Source organism: Gadus macrocephalus, chromosome 14 (assembly GCF_031168955.1).
Source record: "Gadus macrocephalus chromosome 14, ASM3116895v1".
NCBI lineage: Eukaryota > Metazoa > Chordata > Actinopteri > Gadiformes > Gadidae > Gadus > Gadus macrocephalus.
In genome coordinates this window covers 22691285-22711284 of record NC_082395.1, presented here as the reverse complement: position 1 = coordinate 22711284, position 20000 = coordinate 22691285, and positions in this window count along the sequence as shown.

Here is a 20000-nt window from a genome sequence, read left to right as displayed (position 1 = left end):
GGTGCATAGCCCCCAGACCCCCGTCCCTCCGTCCCTCATCCCATTGGTCAGGACGAGCAAGGCTAGGCAGGCTAGTAGAGATTGATCAGAGAGGCTTGATGATGTGTGTGTGTGTGTGTTTGTGCGAGTGTGTGAGTTTGTGTGTGTGTTAGTGTGTGAGTTTGTGTGTGTGTGTGTGTGTGTGTTTGTGTGTGTGTGTGTGTGTGTGTGTGTGTGTTTGCTTTGTTGGGCGATATAAGGGTTGCGTGCCATGCTACGCACAGCTAGAATGATGAGTTCATTCTCGAGCAGGAGAAAACATAATCAAACTGCTTGTCTGATGTTGTAAACACCAGGAAAACAAATTAACGACAATGGTAAGGACGCGACAATCCATGACAGTCTAGAGAAAAAGGGGGGAAAATTGACTCAGAGACATTTGAATGCCTCCGGAAGAAAATGATCTCGCTTCTTGACTATGAAATAGAACAGTTTGCCGCAACTGACTTACATCAAGATTAACATCGGCCTTGATAGTGATTTCTCCTTTTATATCTCACCCAAACCAAATTAGGAGGAGACATTTATCAGCGTGGCTGTGTTGGGACCGTAGCCTTCTGGGAAATGTAGTTGTGGAGAGAGGACCGACACTGGTCCCAGGGCTGTGATATTGGAGCGGGCTAGAGCAGGGACGGGAGCCTATGCAATGTAAACAACGGAGGCTTTATGTGGGCCATGAAATAAGTGAGAATATTCCCCCAGTGGAGCCTGGGAGACAGAGGACCGGCAACACACCGCCTTATTGAAGTTTACCCTCAGGCACCGCGACCAAACACACTCCTTTATTCAACTCCCGCTTCTATTGCTTTGATTGAATGGACGCGGGCTGTTATAAAGACAACCCCGAAACATAAGGTTGGTTCTATGGATTATTATATATACATCACATGTTTACTAGTATACTAATAACAGAAATTATTCTGAGGACCAAATTATGGCCCAGACTATGACAGAAATTCATGTTTCGAGAGACATACACAACTATTAGTCTAAACCCAGAAAAATTGAAATAAGCAAGATATTTTTAGGTTTAATCCAGTGGCTGGATCCATGTAAGCAGACCTTTGCAGAAATGCTCCCAATTAAAGAAAGTTATGAAAGCACACAGCCTTTTCCAGGTTGGATCATCGGTAAGTTGTTCTTCCATGACCCAAAGAGCTGACCCAAAAAGCCCCCCCCCCCCCACCCCTGTCTAACCTAAAGCACTTTAACATTACACAAACATGCTAATGCCACCTGGTGGCCAACCTGTGGGCCGTCCGTACGCTGCTGCCTCGGCCAGCCCTCCACCACGCCACTTAAAGCGCTGCCAAGCTCATCAGCGGCGGCTGGGATCCAGGAGATCACAGCCACTCTAGGTGCTGACGCGCTCAGCGTTCCTCAAAGGCTGATGGATCTGGCGTGTTCATTATGGAGCGGGAGCTCTCTTTAATCAGGCTGAGAGTCACTTATCATGAGGACGCCTCAAAGCACACACCAACGCACACACATGCATGAATGCACATGCACACGCGTGCACTGATGCACACATGCACGTACATTGACGCACGCACGCACTTACGCACACACCCGTATGTACACCCGTATGCGTTCATGCACATGCATGAACGCACGCACACTCGCTCTCATTAACGCGCACACAAACATAAGGCACGCACTTGCGCACACACACCTGTGTACACACGCATGAAATTACACACACACACACACACGTATGCACTTATGCACACATACACACACCTATATACACACACGAATGGGAAGTGCTCCTCATAAATTATGCATACATAGAATAACTTAAATAAGTGTTAATATACACAGTAATGGTGTGGTTGAAAGAGCGCACAAGTAAAACGAATGACCGCACAAACGTACACAGGAGTGTGCTTGGGTGTCTCTGTGAAGAGAAAAAGAGCACGTTGGTTCCAACGCCCGCCCACGGGCCACGGCGCCCTGCGCACGGACACTAATGCTGTCGTGGTCCTGCAGACCCGAGATGGGGTAGAGAGCTTATTGGATTTTAGAGGACAAGGTACAGAGATGCTCATGGCGTGTTTCCCACACAAGACAAATCCATTAGTTGAGTAGGGATGCTGTTGTGTTTGCAGGTATGGATGTTTCCGGCCGGGGACAATCTGATCTCTGGGCCCGCCGTGTGTAAGACTGAATAAATATTTGAGATTTGGAGCGCGGACACGTTTCCGGAGAGCGTCTGTAAACATGTGTGAGAGTGTTTGTGTTTTCTGTTTATCTGCGTCAGTGTGGCATACGCACAGCGCTGTGTACACGCGTAGATACAGGTGAGGGCATATCGTGTGTGTGTGTGTGTGTGTGTGTGTGTGTGTGTGTGTGTGTGTGTGTGTGTGTGTGTGTGTGTGTGTGTGTGTGTGTGTGTGTGTGTGTGTGTGCGTGTGTATGTGTGTGTGTGTGTGTGTGTGTGTGTGTGTGTGTGTGTATGTGTGTGTGTGTGTGTGCACTGATTTAATCGCTCCTCAGACAGAGCACAGAGGAGGCCAAGGAGGCTGTGAGACAGATAGGAACAGACAAACGCGACAAGGCGAAAGAGGGAGTGTGTGTGTGTGTGTGTGCGTGTGTGTGTCTGTGTGTGTGTGTGTGTGTGTGTGTGTGTGTGTGTGTGTGTGTGTGTGTGTGTGTGTGTGTGTGTGTGTGTGTGTGTGTGTGTGTGTGTGTGTGTGTGTGTGTGTGTGTGGGTGTTTCTGTGTGTGTGTGTGTGTGTGTGTGTGTGTGTGTGTGTGTGTGTGTGTTTCTGTGTGTATGTCTGCATTGTCCCCCAGGCTACCTCTGCTGCTACACAACAAATACATCCCTCAGACACAGATATGTATGCACACCAAGGTGGATAAACACACGTATACACACACACACACACACACACACACACCAACACACAAAAACAGACAAACACTCAAACCCAAACGTACAGGCCGGTTAAATGTCCAAAATGCATTACATACATCCACACCGGCACAAAGGCACAAAAAAACACATAGCCCCTTATATAAGCCTATAATTATCTAAAAACAGGGACCCAATTAGTTTTCATTGTCAATTTGTCAATTTTAATCCACAATTATCCATCATCAAATTGATGCAAGACTATGATATTTTTTTTCTCGCTGCTCGCTATTATTATCTAAAGTAGCGACATATTACACGGTTTAAGTGTTGCGCAAGTGTTGTGAATGCACCCACATGCATGTGCATGTCTGCATCTGTGAGTGTGTGTGTTTTTCTGAGCATGAGAGTCCTTGTGGGTGTGTGTGTTTGTGTGTGTGTGCGTGTGTGTGCGTATGTATGTGTGATCATGAGAGTGCTTGTGTGTGTGTGTGTGTGTGTGTGTGTGTGTGTGTGTGTGTGTGTGTGTGTGTGTGTGTGTGTGTGTGTGTGTGTGTGTGTGTGTGAGCGTGCGTGCGTGCGTGCGTGCGTGCGTGCGTGCGTGCGTGCGTGCGTGTGTGTGTGTGTGCGCGTGTGTGTGTGTGTGTGTGTGTGAGCGTGTGTGTGTGAGCGTGAGACTGCTTGTGCGTGTGCGTTTCTGTCTTTCAGTGTGCATGCGTGAGCGAGCGTGAGTGCTTGAATGTGCATGCCTGTTTGCGAGTGCGAGTGCGGTAGTGAAGCGTATGGCCAGAGGTCACTAATTGAGAACATGGTGGTAATGAGCCTTCCAGCCCAGGTTGTCCCTTAATCTCATCTACCTAACTCGATCAGGTAAAGGTCAGCCCACTGTACACAAGGTGCCCTGTCTCCGACCGACTCCCTTCCAGAGAGCCCCGTGTGTGGGACCCTATAGCGGCCCCAGAGGGCCGAGAGGGGCCGCCGTGTTCACTGAGGGCTAATTTCATTTGCAGTGGTTTTCTTTCCAGGTTTCTTTTGTTCAGCCAGAGTGTGCCTACGGACGGCAGGGTTGTGTATGGGAGGGTGTTTGGCGTCCAGTTTAAAGGTACTGGGTTCCTTTAACCCGTAACTGTAGGATTTACATCTATTTTCATGTAAGCCATGTTGGATATAAGTGTCACCAATGAGACAAAGTTATTTTGATTCCACCAAACGCATGCAACCTTAGGTATCTCATATACGATAAACTGCCAAAAAGGCAAACGGCGCAACAGGAAAACCCTCCAGAAAAAAAGGTTATCTCCTGCCAAAGGAGATGTCTCCCTCAACCTCCCCGACTGTCTGACTTGCTGGAGGAGAACACAGCCTCGTGATGGACCTCGAAGCAGCCCAGTTTAAACCCCTTTAATCTGCCCCAGGGGATATGACATCTTAGGGCTGTGGCGGCTCTGGGAGACGGGAGCGGAAGGCAAGTCTGACACGTCGCAATTCTACCAGATCAACTCCAGGCTCCTTTCACATGTGGAGAGGAGAGGAAATGGGAAGGGAAAACTTGACTTGCGAGAAGAGGCCATTAAGGAAAGGAAAGTAGCTAAATTTTCCTTCATTATTGCTTTTAGACGATTTCCCGGTGAAATTGCCTGACATATGGCGAGTTTGTGAGAATCAGAGAGAGGCAGAGGGGCGGGGGTGGGGTTGCCTAGTCTTACATCAGCCTCTACGTGTGTGACTGTGCATACCAGAAGCTGTGCATGTGCGTGAATAAACAGTGTGTGTCCTCTGAGGGGGGAAGGTAGCGCTCCACCTGACGCATTGAAAATACATCATCTCAATCAGATCGCGGTCTGCGCAACGACTGCCAGACGCAAGCGCATGCATAATTGCGGCTGGGGGTAACAGGACGCCTGGCTGTGTTTATGATGGTGAAAATAATCATGCATCTGGTACGGAGAGTTTTAACAGCGGCAGCCGTGCATTGATCGTCCGTGCGTATTCCAGCAGACTAATTCTCGTGTGCCCCTGCTTGGGCACTTTGTACACTAATGACCCGCAATGAAATCCCCTGTATGGGTCCGGACAAACTAATGGCCTTCAAGCAAATGAATATGTGATACTAACACAGATTATCATTGTAAATTTATCGCCCTTCCATACATCCCAAATGTGTGCAGCCTCTTTAAAATGTTATGCTTTGCTGCCATCTAGATAAATTTTGCACTATTAGAGTGGACAACAGGAAATGAAGATGATGAGATGGGTGTTTTGGTGGAACACCACCCGAAGGGTTAGAGCCGGGGAGGGGGAACCGCATTGCCCCCTCCTCGTCTGTGGTCTCATGTATTCCGCAGATAACAGAACGCAGACAGTGACGAACACTCTGGTGGGCTTCTACCGTCTGGAGCTGCACGCTGCAGGACGATTCACAGGCAGATTCTGCTGTTCATCAGGATGTCTGACAGTTAAATTCCACATCTCCGCTAACCATCGGTGCTGTCATCTGTCAGGAATCTATCTGCATGTATTCACGTGTGAGAACAGGCTAAGTCTGAGGTTTCTGAACATGTAATGCCGTTTTTGAAATGCAGTTACATTATTTTGGGGGCGCTTTTTTCAGAGCCGTGAATGGCAGAATATGTGCTATCATCACTATTACCTCTGACGCCCCTAGGTGGTTACATGGAACGCAGAGACGTCTGTAAATTGGCGTTTGCCTGGCTTACAAGATTCAAGATGGTTTATTGTCATGAACACAACAATTACAAAAGCAGTCGCTGGCACTGAAATTCTTGAGTCTAAGGCTCCTGACAGTTAAATGCCAGTGCAATATAAAAGAAAAGTATAAAAGAAACACAAGTAAGAGTGCTGAGACCTAAATAAACAACAATAAATAAATAAACTACAATACTGGACATAATAATTAGAATAAGATAAAAATTAGAATAAAATAAAAATATAGTAATAACTGTGATGCATGAATAGTTGCACCATAAACAGAGTGTGAAATGTAAATGTACACAGACGTTTTTATAAAGATGTTGACTGTTATAAAGTGGCATAAGTAGTGAGCTAAGTAAGTAGCTCAGGAGTTCAGCAGTCTTATGGCCTGTGGCCTGACCACACAGAATCAGGTGAGATGTATAATTCCGAACTCATCATCGGAGGAAAGATCGCTGGCTTAGCATTAGCTCTCCATTAGCCCCGTCCACTGACTTGGAGAGCTACTGTGTTCCGGGTCCGGTTCATTTGAGGGGAATGCACTTTTAATTACTTTCCAAAGATGTCCAATTTGTTCCAGATTGTCCCTTTTTTCAAAAGCAGTGCCAATAACAACAAGATTGCACTTTGTCTACAAACTCACGGATAATTTGGCGCTATTTCAGGCAATGTGATTATTAGGCTACCTGTGAGGCGGCGTTGACAGGGGGCCCTCCGCGAAGATTATCCCGCCAGAATTAGCTGAGAATATAATTGCAACAGCGGCGCATCACAGGTACACAGTGCAGAATTATCCGCGTGTTTGTAGACAAACTACAGTCTTGTTGCATTGTTATAGGCACTCATTTTGAAAAGCGTTTTTTTTTTGGAGCACATTGGAAATCTCTGGAAAGTATTTAAAGAATATTCCTCTCACATCAGCAGGAGCAGCTTCTGTAACTGCAAGTCAATGGAGGCTTCTAATCTAAAGCAAACGCTAACCAAGATATCTTCCCTTCTGGAAGCACAATGATGAATTTCGAGTTAAGCAACTCGTCTGAATCTGAAAGGTAGGCAAACGCCAATTTACAGATATCGCTGTGTATCCTGTACGTACTGATGCTTCATTAAGTACGTACAATTTGACCATTGTCAATCGGTCAAATTGACAATGCAAGTCAATATGAGAATGTAGGAGACGACTGCCTGAACTGATGTCCTACGACTCAGGCAGATAGGAGTTGTAGATAACTTGAGCAAACCCCAGTTCTTTGTGAGTTGAGGCACAGGACACCCACCATGGGGTATCGGTTGCCCTCACCCAGGGGAAATATAGAATTCCTAATGAGCCAAACCATCATGTCCTTGAAAGTTGGAAGAACACCAAGCATCTGGAAGAAACTCGGGCTAACTCAAGGAGAGAACTTACAAACTCCAGACAGCAGAGATGGGAATTTAAACTGTCGCCAGTGTCACAGTAGCAGACAGCCTCAGAAAAATGTGTCAAAAACCTTCTGCCAGAGAAATATTGTTCCTGATTTATTTGTGTACGTTATTCTCTGCGTTCACCAAAGGTTCACCGGCAGCCGTTGACCGTGAGTGATTCAAAGAAGAAGTTGTCACGGTCGGCATATGGCTCAGAAGGTAGAGCGTGTCGGCTGGTCACCGGAGGCTCCTCCTAGCTTAGTGTCGAGGTGTCTCTGAACAAGACGCCTCACCCTCACTGCTCCCTACAAGCTGGCCGTCGCCCTGCATGGCTGACTCCGCCATCGGTGTGTGGATGCGTGCATGAACGGGTGAATGTGAGGCGATATTGTAAAGCGCTTTGAGTGGCCGCCGGTTGGAATAGCCCCGTATAAATGCAGTCCATTTACCATTTTATATCTCAACCGAGTCTAGCTCTTGCCCTGGTTGTGCCATGGCTGCCATCCGTCCCTCCTGACATCTGGGACGGGTTGCGGGGCTCCAGCCGGCGTTCAGGGGAGGCGGGCGGCCCAGGGCCCCAGCATCGGCTCTACGTCGGGGGGGGGGGGGTGTTCTGCACACTGAGCAGTCTGATTAGGCAAAGGAGCGCCGTGGGGGGGCCCGTTGGAGGGGACCGTGAGGGAGACAGGCGTGACGGCGCACAGCCCCACAGCTGTCTGCCTCGTCTGGCCAGGTAAGTGGGAGGACGACCCGGTAACGCCCCCCCCTCCTCGTCCTCCGCCCCGGCAGAGAGACGGCGGGATCAGGACTGACCGGGCGCCGCTCACACATTCACAATGCTAAATGGTAAATGGACTGCATTTACACAGTGCTCTCAAAGTGCTCTACAATTATTACCTTACATTCATACACATTCACAGCGGAGTCAACCACGCAGGGCGACAGCCAGCTCTTCGGGAGCAGTCAGGGTGAGGTGTTGCTCAGGGACATCTCGACAGTCGGCTAGGAGGAGCCGGGGATCGAACTAGCAACCTTCCGGTTTCAAGTCAACCCACTCTACCAACTGAGCCAGGGGACGTGAGTGGTTTTGCTTTGATGGAGGGGGGGGGGGGGGGTAATTGTTGTGATCAATACAATTGCAATGCTATAGATGAGGACATGACTGGCTTGTTGCTATTTGTTTATTAAAGCAGATTGCCGACAACCCTAATTAATTTCCGACAGAGATAATGTTTTTCCCCTGCTCATAATTAATTTCTGTCTCGGGAGTGACAAGCCATGGTTTACCATTCCGCCCATAAAGATACCAAAACATGTATTTAAGTAAAAAATGTTTCGATGTTAAACTAAATTGGAAGGAGGAATTATGCTAACCCCAGCAAATCCAGAACCATAGCTCTGTTTGTTACTTACGATGGCCTTACAGACAACAATGGAACTCAATAGCATCGTAGCTGAGCAATCTCCCATTTAAAGCCAATAATGTTTACCTCCACTCCATCAGCATTCCTGGTGCCAGTAGGACCGCAGCCAAACAGAACAACGCTCTGAGGTACCGATCACAACATGCCTGTCTGTCCTCCACACAACGTCCCACTCAGCACATGACCGTCACATGATCACCAGCCGTGTGGGTGTGTGTGTTTGTATTTATGTGTGTGTGTGCGTTTGTATGTGTGTGTGTATGTGTTACTGTGTGTAAGCCATGTGTGTGTGTGTGTGTGTGTGTGTGTGTGTGTGTGTGTGTGTGTGTGTGTGTGACAGCCATGTGTGTTTGTGTTTGTGTGTCCGCCGTGTGTGCATGTGTTTGTGTGTTGTGGCATCCCGCCCCTGAAGCCTCGGCCTTCACGGTCCCGGGGGACCGTGAAGGACGGGGTGTACCACCCCCACCCACCAGCCGGCGACGGAGAGCACCGGGTCCTTCCCCCCAATCAGCGGGATGGGGGACACCTGGCGGCTGGGAGGAGGAAGGCCCGGAGCCCCTATAAGAGAGGCAGAGACACGCATGGACAGGAGAGGCAGAGACACGCACGGACTGCAGAGACTCGAGGCTCACGGAGACCCGAGCGCACCCATGTCCTGTTTAACCACTGAAATAAACGCCGAAGTCGGCTTAAACCAACCTTTGCTACGCGTTTCACTGAATCCCGGCGCATTCTTCATTCCCGGATACCACATATGGTGGAGAATGCAGGCAACTTGAGCGTTCCCGCTACTACGACCCCACCATGCAGAACCCGGACGGAGCCGCGGCGGTGGCTGCCCAGCAACACCAGCGGGAGACCTCCGAGAGCCTCGCCCTGCAACGCGAAGCGGTTCTGCGGCTGACTCAGCACGCCGTCCGCGCTGCGCCGACCGCCGCCCCGACCAGCCGCCTCACGAAGCTGGGACCGGAAGACAACGTGGAGGCTTACCTCGAGGTCTTCGAGCGGACCGCACAGAGGGAAGGCTGGCCAGAGGAGCAGTGGGCGCACATAGTGGCGCCGTTCCTCACCGGACCCGCCCAGCAGGCGAGCCAGGACCTGCCGGCGGACGTCGCCCGCCAGTACCCGGCGCTCAAACAGGCCATACTGGCCTACTATGGCCACAACCTCGCGGCGCGCGCGCAACGCGCGCAGGATTGGCGGTTTGACGCGCAGGGAGCTGTGCACACCCAGATCGCCCAGCACAGCCGGCTGGTGAAGCGGTGGCTGACAGCGGGGGAGGGCCCCAGCCCGATCGACCGGGTGATTATTGACCACACCCTGCGGCGACTCCCGCCGGACGCCCGCCGCGTGCTGGCCCACCATCACCCTGCCACCGTGGACGACCTGGTCCTTCAGCTGGAGAACTGGCAGGTGGCCCAGCTCCTGAACGCCGGTCCCGCCCCAGCCCCACGGCGCGCCGAGACCCGCCAAGCCCCGAGGGGACCCCCCATCGGCAACCCGGCTCCCGGCGTCACCCCACTGAGCGGAGTACCGGAGAACCGGGAGGTGCGGCGCTGCTTTGGGTGCGGCCAGTACGGCCACATCGCTCGCTATTGCCCGAGGGGACGGGATGTGTCGATGCCGTCAGCGTACGCGGACCCGGGGGCGGACAACACGTGCATGTTGGCGACCTGCTGGACGCAGGGAACATCTGGGAGTCCGACCATCCCGGCGCGGGTGATGAACCAGGACACGCAGGCCCTCTTGGGCACCGGCAGTGCGGTTACCCTCCTTCGCCCCGACCTGGCGGGCGGGAAGGCCGGGGACCCGATGGAGGTGGCCTGCGTCCACGGGGACACCCGGACATACCCCACGTGCCACGTGGTAGTCCGCACCACCCATGGGGTATTCACGATCCGGCGGGGATTGTCCCCCACCTACCGGTCCCCGTGTTAATCGGGAGGGACTGCCCGATTTTCCACCGGTTGTGGGACCCGACGCGGGAGCTACGGAGCTGGAGAGGCCCTCCCCGCAGAGGGGCGCGGGGGGTTCGGCAGGCCTATGGGGCCACCCGGCGTCCATCGTCCCCGGGGGAGCTGACGGCGGAGGACGAGGGATCTGAGGGGAACGGACCTTCCCCACCGGGGACCCCGGCGCGCACGGCGAGAGGATCCGTCCGGAGCGAGACACCGGAACCTACCCCCGACACCACGGAGACCCTCACAGCCTCCGAGCAACCAGACCCACCGGAAGACCCGGAGAGCTCCCCCCTTACTGAGTTCTCGGACTTCTTACCAGAGGGGGGGGGAGGCTCGTCCCGACCCGGCCAGTTCGCCACCGCACAGCTCCAGGATGAGGCCCTCAAGCACGCCTGGAGCCACGTCCTGGTTCATGACGGGCAGGCCCGAGACTCGGTGAGTCACACACCACACCCGCACTTCAGCACCAGGGGGGGACTGTTGTATCGAGTAGCCTCCGGGGAGGGGGGAGTGAGGGAACAGCTAGTGGTGCCCCGTTCCTACGTCAGTAAAGTGCTTTTTATGGCCCACACTCACCTCCTGGGGGCCCACCTGGGCATGGACAAGACCCGGGAGCGGGTCCTAGCCAGGTTCTATTGGCCAGGGGTTAAGCGGGATGTTGAGCGCCACTGCCAGGGATGCCCCGAGTGCCAGCGGGTAGCCCCCCGGGCCATCGCTAGACACCCCCTCATTCCCATGCCCGTCACAGCGTTCGGCCTTAGACATCGTGGGCCCCCTTCCCAAGACCAGCCGGGGCCACCGCTATATCCTGGTGCTAGTTGACTATGCCACCCGTTACCCCGAGGCCCTCCCCCTGCGCGCCGCCACCGCCAAGGCAGTCGCCCGTGAACTAATGCTCCTTTTTAGCCGGGTGGGAATAGCGAAGGAGGTGCTCACCGATCAGGGGTCGTGCTTCATGTCACGGGTGATGAAGGAGGTCCTCAGGCTCCTGCAGGTGAAGCAGCTCCGGACCTCGGTTTACCACCCCCAGACAGACGGCCTGGTCGAGCGCTTCAACAAAACCCTGAAGCAGATGCTCAAGAAGGCCATGCAAGCCGACGGGAAGAACTGGGACCAACTACTACCCCACGTACTGTTCGCAGTACGGGAGGTCCCCCAGGCGTCCACCGGGTTCTCCCCCTTCGAGTTGCTGTACGGGCGGAGGCCCCGCGGGATCCTGGACATCGCCAAGGAGGCCTGGGAGAGCCAGCCGTCCCCCAACCGCACCACCATCGACCACGTGGAGCAGGTGCGTGACCGCATGGCCCGGGTGTGGCCCATCGTCCGGAGGCACCTCCAGCAAGCGCAGCAGGCCCAGGCGAGGGTCTATAATCGAGGAGCCCAGCTGAGGACCTTCCAGCCAGGGGAACTGGTTCTGGTCCTGGTCCCCACGGCGGAGTGCCGGTTCCTGGCCAAGTGGCAGGGACCCTACGAGGTGGTGGAACGAGTGGGCGAGGTGAACTACCGGGTCCGCCAGCCAGGGAGGCGGAAGCCGACGCAGTTATACCACATCAATCTCTTGAAGCAGTGGAGGGGGGGGGAGCAGACACCCGCCGACCCCGCTCCCTTGTCCCTGGTGGCCCGGCAGGAGATCCCGGAGGTCCCGGTGGGGGAGGACCTCAGCCCGGCCCAGAGGCACGACCTGGACGAGATCGTCCTCCAGCATCGGGACGTGTTCTCCGACCTGCCGGGGAGGACGGCCGCCACCCACCACGACATCCGGACGGCGCCAGGCATAAGGGTAAGGGTTCCGCCCTACAGGATCCCAGAGGCCCGGAGGGAGGCCATACGGACCGAGGTGCGCCGGATGCTGCAGCTCGGAGTAATAGAGGAGTCACGCAGCGCCTGGTGCAGCCCGGTGGTCCTGGTGCCCAAGCCGGACGGAACCTTTCGGTTCTGCAACGACTTCAGGCGGCTGAACGAGGCTTCGGAGTTCGACGCCTACCCCATGCCCCGGGTCGACGAACTTATCGAGCGCCTGGGCCCGGCGCGGTATCTGTCGACCCTGGACCTGACCAAGGGGTACTGGCAGGTGCCGTTGACCCGGGCGGCCCGGGAAAAGACGGCGTTCTCCACCCCGGGGGGACTGTACCAGTACACCGTCCTCCCTTTCGGGGTACACGGCGCCCCAGCCACATTCCAGCGGATGATGGACCAGCTCCTGAGGCCCCACCAGGATTACGCGGCGGCATACATCGATGACATCATCATTTACAGCCCCAGCTGGGATATCCATGTCCGCCAGCTAAGGGCCGTGCTGGGAGAGCTGCGGAGGGCGGGCCTCACCGCTAACCCGGCCAAATGTCGCCTCGGGAGAGAGGAGACGACGTACCTGGGGTACCGGGTCGGGAGAGGGACAGTGCGGCCGCAGGAAGGCAAGGTAGCCGCTATACGGGCCTGGCCGCAACCCAGGACTAAGAAGCAGGTAAAGGCGTTCTTGGGGCTGGTGGGCTACTATCAGCGCTTCATTCCCGGGTACGCCACGCTGGCCAGCCCCATGAACGACCTAACCCGTAAGGCCTTGCCAGACCGGGTCACCTGGTCAGAGGCGGCGGACCGGGCGTTCAAGACGCTCCGGGAGGCCCTGTGCTCAGAACCGGTACTAATCACACCTGACTTTAACCTCCCTGTGATTGTTCACACAGACGCCTCGGAGGTGGGTCTTGGGGGGGTCCTGTCCCAGGTCCGGGCCGGAGAGGAGCACCCGATAACCTACGTCAGCCGGAAGCTCCTCCCCAATGAGCGCAACTACTCCACGGTGGAGAAGGAGGCCCTGGCCATTAAATGGTGCCTGGAGAAGTTGCGCTACTACCTCCTGGGGAGGGAGTTCACCTTGGTCACCGACCACGCCCCCCTGAAGTGGATGGCGGGGGCCAAGAATACAAACGCCCGGGTGACACGGTGGTTCCTGGCTCTCCAGGATTTCCGGTTCCGGGTGGACCACCGACCGGGCCGGGAGAATGCCAACGCCGACGCCCTGTCACGTCGGGATGCCTGTCTGGGTGGGTTCCCCAGAGACCAGGGGCTTGAGCAAACGGGGGGGGAGTGTGGCATCCCACCCCTGAAGCCTCGGCCTTCACGGTCCCGGGGGACCGTGAAGGACGGGGTGTACCACCCCCACCCACCAGCCGGCGACGGAGAGCACCGGGTCCTTCCCCCCAATCAGCGGGATGGGGGACACCTGGCGGCTGGGAGGAGGAAGGCCCGGAGCCCCTATAAGAGAGGCAGAGACACGCATGGACAGGAGAGGCAGAGACACGCACGGACTGCAGAGACTCGAGGCTCACGGAGACCCGAGCGCACCCATGTCCTGTTTAACCACTGAAATAAACGCCGAAGTCGGTTTAAACCAACCTTTGCTACGCGTTTCACTGAATCCCGGCGCATTCTTCATTCCCGGATACCACAGTGTCAACTGTGTATGTATGTGTCAGCCATGTTTGTGTTTGTCATCAATGTGTGTGTGTGTGTGTGTGTGTGTGTGTGTGTGTGTGTGTGTGTGTGTGTGTTACTGTATGTGTAAGCCGTGTGTGTGTTTGTGTGTGTGTGTGTGTGTGTGTGTGTGTGTGTGTTTGTGTGTGTGTGTGTGTGTGTGTGTGTGTGTGTGTGTGTGTGTGTGTGTGTGTGTGTGTGTGAGTGTGTGTGTGTGTGTGTGTGTGTGCGTCAGCCGTGTGTGTGTGTGTGTGTGTGTGTGTGTGTGTGTGTCAGCCGTGTGTGTGTACGTGCTCCACACCCACACACATTACGGTAACCGATGAGTGCTGTCACGGTCAAAAATAAAATCAGAGAGGCATAAATCAGACGATGATTGCGTAAATCTCCGGCGCGGCGGTGGCGGCGGAGTGACGGCGGAGGGTTTATGAGGCGCTGCGTCTCACGCTGATTTATCCGGACTCCACCTTCACCGCAGCCCTCCTCCTCTAACAAGGTGGAGAGGGTGAAGGGGACAGGTGGGCGGCCGGCAGGGCGTGTGTGTGGACGGAGGTGAGGGTGGGGGGTGGGGGGGTCCTCTGGGGGGCTGATGAAGAAGAGACAACTAACGGGTGGAGGTCTGTGACTAAGGGGTGGAGATCAGTAACTAAGGGGTGGAGATCTCTAACTAAGGGGTGGAGATCTGTAACTAACGGGTGGAGGTCTGTAACTAACGGGTGGAGGTCTGTAACTAAGGGGTGGAGGTCTGTAACTAATGGGTGGAGGTCTGTAATTAATGGGTGGAGGTCTGTAACTAAGGGGTGGAGGTCTGTAACTAAGGGATGGAGGTCTGTAAGTAAGGGGTCGAGGTCTGTAACTAACGGGTGGAGGTCTGTAACTTAGGGGTGGAGGTCTTTAACTAAGGGGTGGAGGTCTGTAACTAACGGGTGGAGGTCTGTAACTAAGGGGTGGAGGTCTGTAACTAAGGGGTGGAGGCGAAAATTCTCAACTATCCTTGCCCGTGACTCATTGCTGCGTAGTGCACGCACGCACACACATACACACAAACACATACCGTACTCACACATGCACACACACACACACATACACACACAGGTTGACGTGAGCAAATAACCTAAGCGTAATCCCTGAGGAAGATTACACAGGGCGCACACTAACACACACACTGCCACAGAAACACGCACACACACACACAAACACACACACACACACGCACACACACACACACGCACACACACACACACACACACACACACACACACACACACACACACACACACACACACACACACACACACACACACACACACACCATGGACGCAACACCCGGCCAAAGCAGGATCGCGGGCTGTCAGGGGAGCGTGAGGGGACATGACAGAACAGCGCAGAGAGGTCAGCCTTCCACCGAGTCGATAATGAAAGAATAATACGGCAGTAAGGCCGGCCGAGCGCTGCCCGCGATCACTCATCCCATTAGCGTTGGCCCTAATGGCGCCCGTTTATGCTATGTGTTGGACACCCTTAATTAGGCACGGCCTTCTAAAAATAAACCGTCAATTAAGAGGCGGCGTGAGCGTACACGCTCTGGGGGCGCGGTGCTGCGTTTGGTGTTTTCGTTGGAGTAATTGAGTCGGGCAGTGTTGACACTAAACCAGACGCGTCCGAGCGATGCACGGCGCTCCGTCTATAGGGATGGCGTTGGTGGTGGAGCGGAGCTAAAGGGCGAGGGCGGCGTGAAGACGGATGGAAAGCGTTCATCCTGGTGTTGCTGGGAGGACGTGGCTGAGGGGGGAGTGTGTTTGTGTGTGTATTGTTTATTGATTAAAAGGATCCCCGTTAGCTGTCACCAAAGTGGGACGAGCTAGTCTTCCGGGGGTCAGAGATCAACACTTAAGAGCAACATGGCCGACCTGAGAGTTGCCGTGAGAGCAGAGGTCCACGATCGTCCTAAAGACGAGCAGAGAGACTGAAAGAGCGGGAAATCGCTGGAGAAAGTTAAACTCGTAGCGTTGCACATTGCGAGCAGAATGTTCGAGGTGAGACTCCGAGGTGGGCCTGAATAATTCAGCACTTAAAGAAAATAGTTTATTTTATGTCGCAATATAAGCTGCCCACCTAGTCATCCATTGGAATAGGATGCATTTTATTTGTTTACATTTTGTAAATAGCTTATATTCCATCATCAGTCTACCATAGTCCTACCGCACCATCAAGGATAAAATTATATCAATAAAGAACAAACCCATCAAACTGTGAACCAGGCGAAAAACACAGCCCGCGATGCATTGTCTGTGTTTACACATCTATATTATACAAATGATTTTCCTTTAAGAAGCTAAAACCCTCGCCAGGCAAACCAAGGGCCTGTGACTAATTAGCTTCCCCCGGCTTGGAGTGACATCGTGCAGCAAAAAATACCCCTTATCCGACACGTTTGCCGCGTATCTACAGCGCATCGTAAAGCTGTCAACACGCGACGCCGTGTTCACTCACATCGGATGTTATGGGACGGTATCGAATGTGAACTCTGAGCAATGTCAGCGGAGGACACTGCATCTTTGTTATGGTAATTACAGCGCACTGAAATTATGCAGATGAAACAATGGAACGGGCCAAAGTTTCAGCGAGCAATACACTTAGGCAGAATGTCATATTTTCAAGCTAGTCATTTGGAAGACTTACTATGTCTTTAAAGAAATTCAAAACAAAACACCATGACAGAGAAAGTCTAATAGACTGAATATTTAAAAAAGGCACAATTCCTTCAGGGGAAAAGCCATTACGGCCTCGGTAGAGAGGCAATAACATTCAGTGGTATAATAGGTAGAAATATTCAAAGTCTGCAACCTTTATCTTGACGATTCCTTCTCTGCCTTTTTACATGGTGTCATTTCTTTTTTTAAGGAATTATTATAATGAAACAGTTTGGGGAACTTTAAATCGGCCACCTGTACTTTATAAGTCTTTCTCCTGGCAGCATATGTCTTCCCCAAATGAAAGGTGTTTTGAGAGGGAGAGGAGAGGGGACTAATTCGTGCCTTGAATGCGCTCCATTTGGCCTTGTTTCCAGCCCTGCTCTGTCCACTGCCACGGATACCAGACACAGACCAACAGACACACACCAGCAAACACACACCAGCAGTCACACACCAACATGCACACATCAACAGACACACACCAATAGACACACAACAGCAGACACACACAAACAGACACACAGCAGCAGAACAGCAGACCTGGGGCTTTCAGAGACACACACACACACACACACACACACACACACACACACACACACACACACACAGACACAGACACAGACACACACACACACACACACACACACACACACACACACACACACACACACACACACACACACACACACACACACACACAGGCAGACACACACAAACACACACACACACACACATTCCACTCCCACACACAATTTAAGTTGCAATCCCTCTCTGTCTTCCTTTGAATCTTCCCACCCCCCTCTCTTCCTCTCTCTTTCCTGGTGTCTCTATTCCTCTGACTCTCCTAAACACCTTAATTCATACACAAACACAGCCTTATGATCACAGCCGCTACCTCAGTCCTGTGGACGTCCCGCTCTTCCTAAAGAGTGCCTCCTGTATCGGGCGTTTGCACCAGCGTGCCTTGGCCCAGAGATCTCAGATCGATATCTTGATCTCACTTATCATTAGACCCTCTCAAATATTGTGCATCCGAGTGTGTTGGGTTACAACTCGACTAAGTGTTAATACCTGACGTTTGTCCACACAGGCCCACTTTATGTTTTCTGTATCATTAGCATACATGGCCGTGTGATTGACCCTAATCATTATGGGTGGCCTCGGGTTGATTTCACTGTTTTAATGTATTCGGTTACTGCACTCTACAATGAAATATCCACGGCACAGTACAAACAAACAGAAAGATACACAAGCGTCGACGCCCAACACACTCCCACACACACGGCCATGTGACCGTACCCGGTAGACCTGCGAGTCAATAAAATACACATTAGAAATACAGATGTGAAAGCATCTTCTCCTAGCCCCGCTCTCGTGTGTGTGTGTGTGTGTGTGTGTGTGTGTGTGTGTGTGTGTGTGTGTGTGTGTGTGTGTGTGTGTGTGTGTGTGTGTGTGTGTGTGTGTGTGTGTGTGTGTGTGTGTGTGTGTGTGTAGGCTGGAGGCCTGCCATCCTGGGTCTCCAAGGCCAGATCTTGAACCTATTCCCCAGATCCAGGCGCTGAGTCAAGGTTCAGCAGATTGCCGGCCGGGCTGAATTGAGCTCCAGTGATCTCTACTTGGGCTACTTTTTCTTCCTTTCGGTTTTTCTTTTTATCACTGTCCTGTCAGGGGGTGTGGGGGGGGGGGGGTGACAGCTCCTCAAGATCAAGGTGACTTATAGGAGAGGGGGAGGGGGGTGATTGTGGGGGGGGGGGGGGAGGTAATGACATCATGGCGGTCAAGATCATTCCCATTTCGTGACAGATTACAGTGTTGGACAAGCTGCCACTCGCGTCGCGTGGCTGTGATGGCTCTGATAATTGGAGTGCTCATTGGGGTGGGGTAGCTTGGGGGAGGAGGCGCGGGGGCCGGACGGATGGATGCCGGGGCCCCAGTCGATGGATCGATACTGTGATGCTAAGCTGCAGGTACGGGCGCTAGCCGGAGCGGTGTGGGTATCGAATCAAAACAGAAGAAGGTCGTTGTTGCGATTGTATTGCATTATCGTCCTCATCGTCCCGCCCTCCTCTCCTCTCCGCTTTATTCTCGTGTCACTCAGTGGAAATGTATTATGGGAGAGGAGAGCTCAGCCCTGATAAATCCCGGGAGCCGCGGTGCCCCAGGCTGTATATATATGATGTACAGAAACTGACAGCTGAGAAAATGTACCTTCCCGGGCGCCATGACGGCTCAGATGCACCGGAGAGTGTGTGGCATTTATTGGAGTATTCGTTTTGATTCCGCCTTTTTATTGTGCTATTATTGTTTTATCTTCCTCAATCCCATCCCACTGATCTAACTATCAATTTGCCTCCTGTCTTCCTGGCAAGTAGACTCGCGGGCGGCCGGGCCGTCATTGTTCGGCATCAGGCGGCGGCCCCGGCAGGAAAAAAAGATTTCATAATCATCGCTTGTGCTCCTTGCAAGTCAATAGCTGCGACTTTATCAGCGGAGAACACACAGCAGGTTGGTTCAGGGAGTTAATTGAATGGGAGAAAATGCAGCGCGCCGGCGCCACGTGCACAATGTCATTTTCATATCGCTCAAATGTCATCAGACCATGGGGGTGACAGCATGGGCTGACCACCTGTCAAGGCTCCGCTGACGGCAGCCACTGAGCACCCTGGGCAACCCCCCCCCCCCCCCCCCCCCCCCCTCCACACACAACCGCTGCCGTCGCCCCATTTAAAGGAGCGCTGCGTTTCTTTGTGTTATTCAGACATTTTTACCCGGGCGGCTGCGTACAGAACGGAGTCGTAGGGCTGTCAGCGGGCTGTCAGGGGCTCAGCTGTTACTCAGAGGCTTTAGGGATGGATAGGTGTCGCCCTCGGCACTGACATATATTACAGGAACTTCTGCTGATTAGTATGCATGGGGCTCGCACTCAGGTGGAGTACAAATGCATTTTTGTAAAAGGGGAATAGTGCAGTACTGTATGTGTACATGTAAATATGATGCGTTGGTGGTGGAAATTGGGTTTTATTAATCCGATTGGGAATATCTCCCTTTCTTTTCCGATCAAAACATACTCAGATATCACATATTGTTGGTCTCATAGCATAATTGCCTGAGTCAAGATGAATCTTAAAATATGACCCGGGCAATTATGCTATGAGGCCAACGATAAATATCACAAAAATGTTGTCCACAAGCGATTGGTTCTACAGAAACCCCTCCGTCTGAAGGCAGTCACCACTCACATCTCAGGGGGTTCAAACCCTTGTTTAAGGCGAGCCCATGCCAACCACTGCCATTTACGGCTGCAACCACTACCCCTAACTGCCGTCCTTGCCTCACCAAACGCCAACTGCCTTTTTCACTGGTCTGTGACCACTGAAGCCTGTCTCTGCCGTAAGCAATTAGTCGATTGGATCTAACTTGGTGACGGCTGCAAGGAC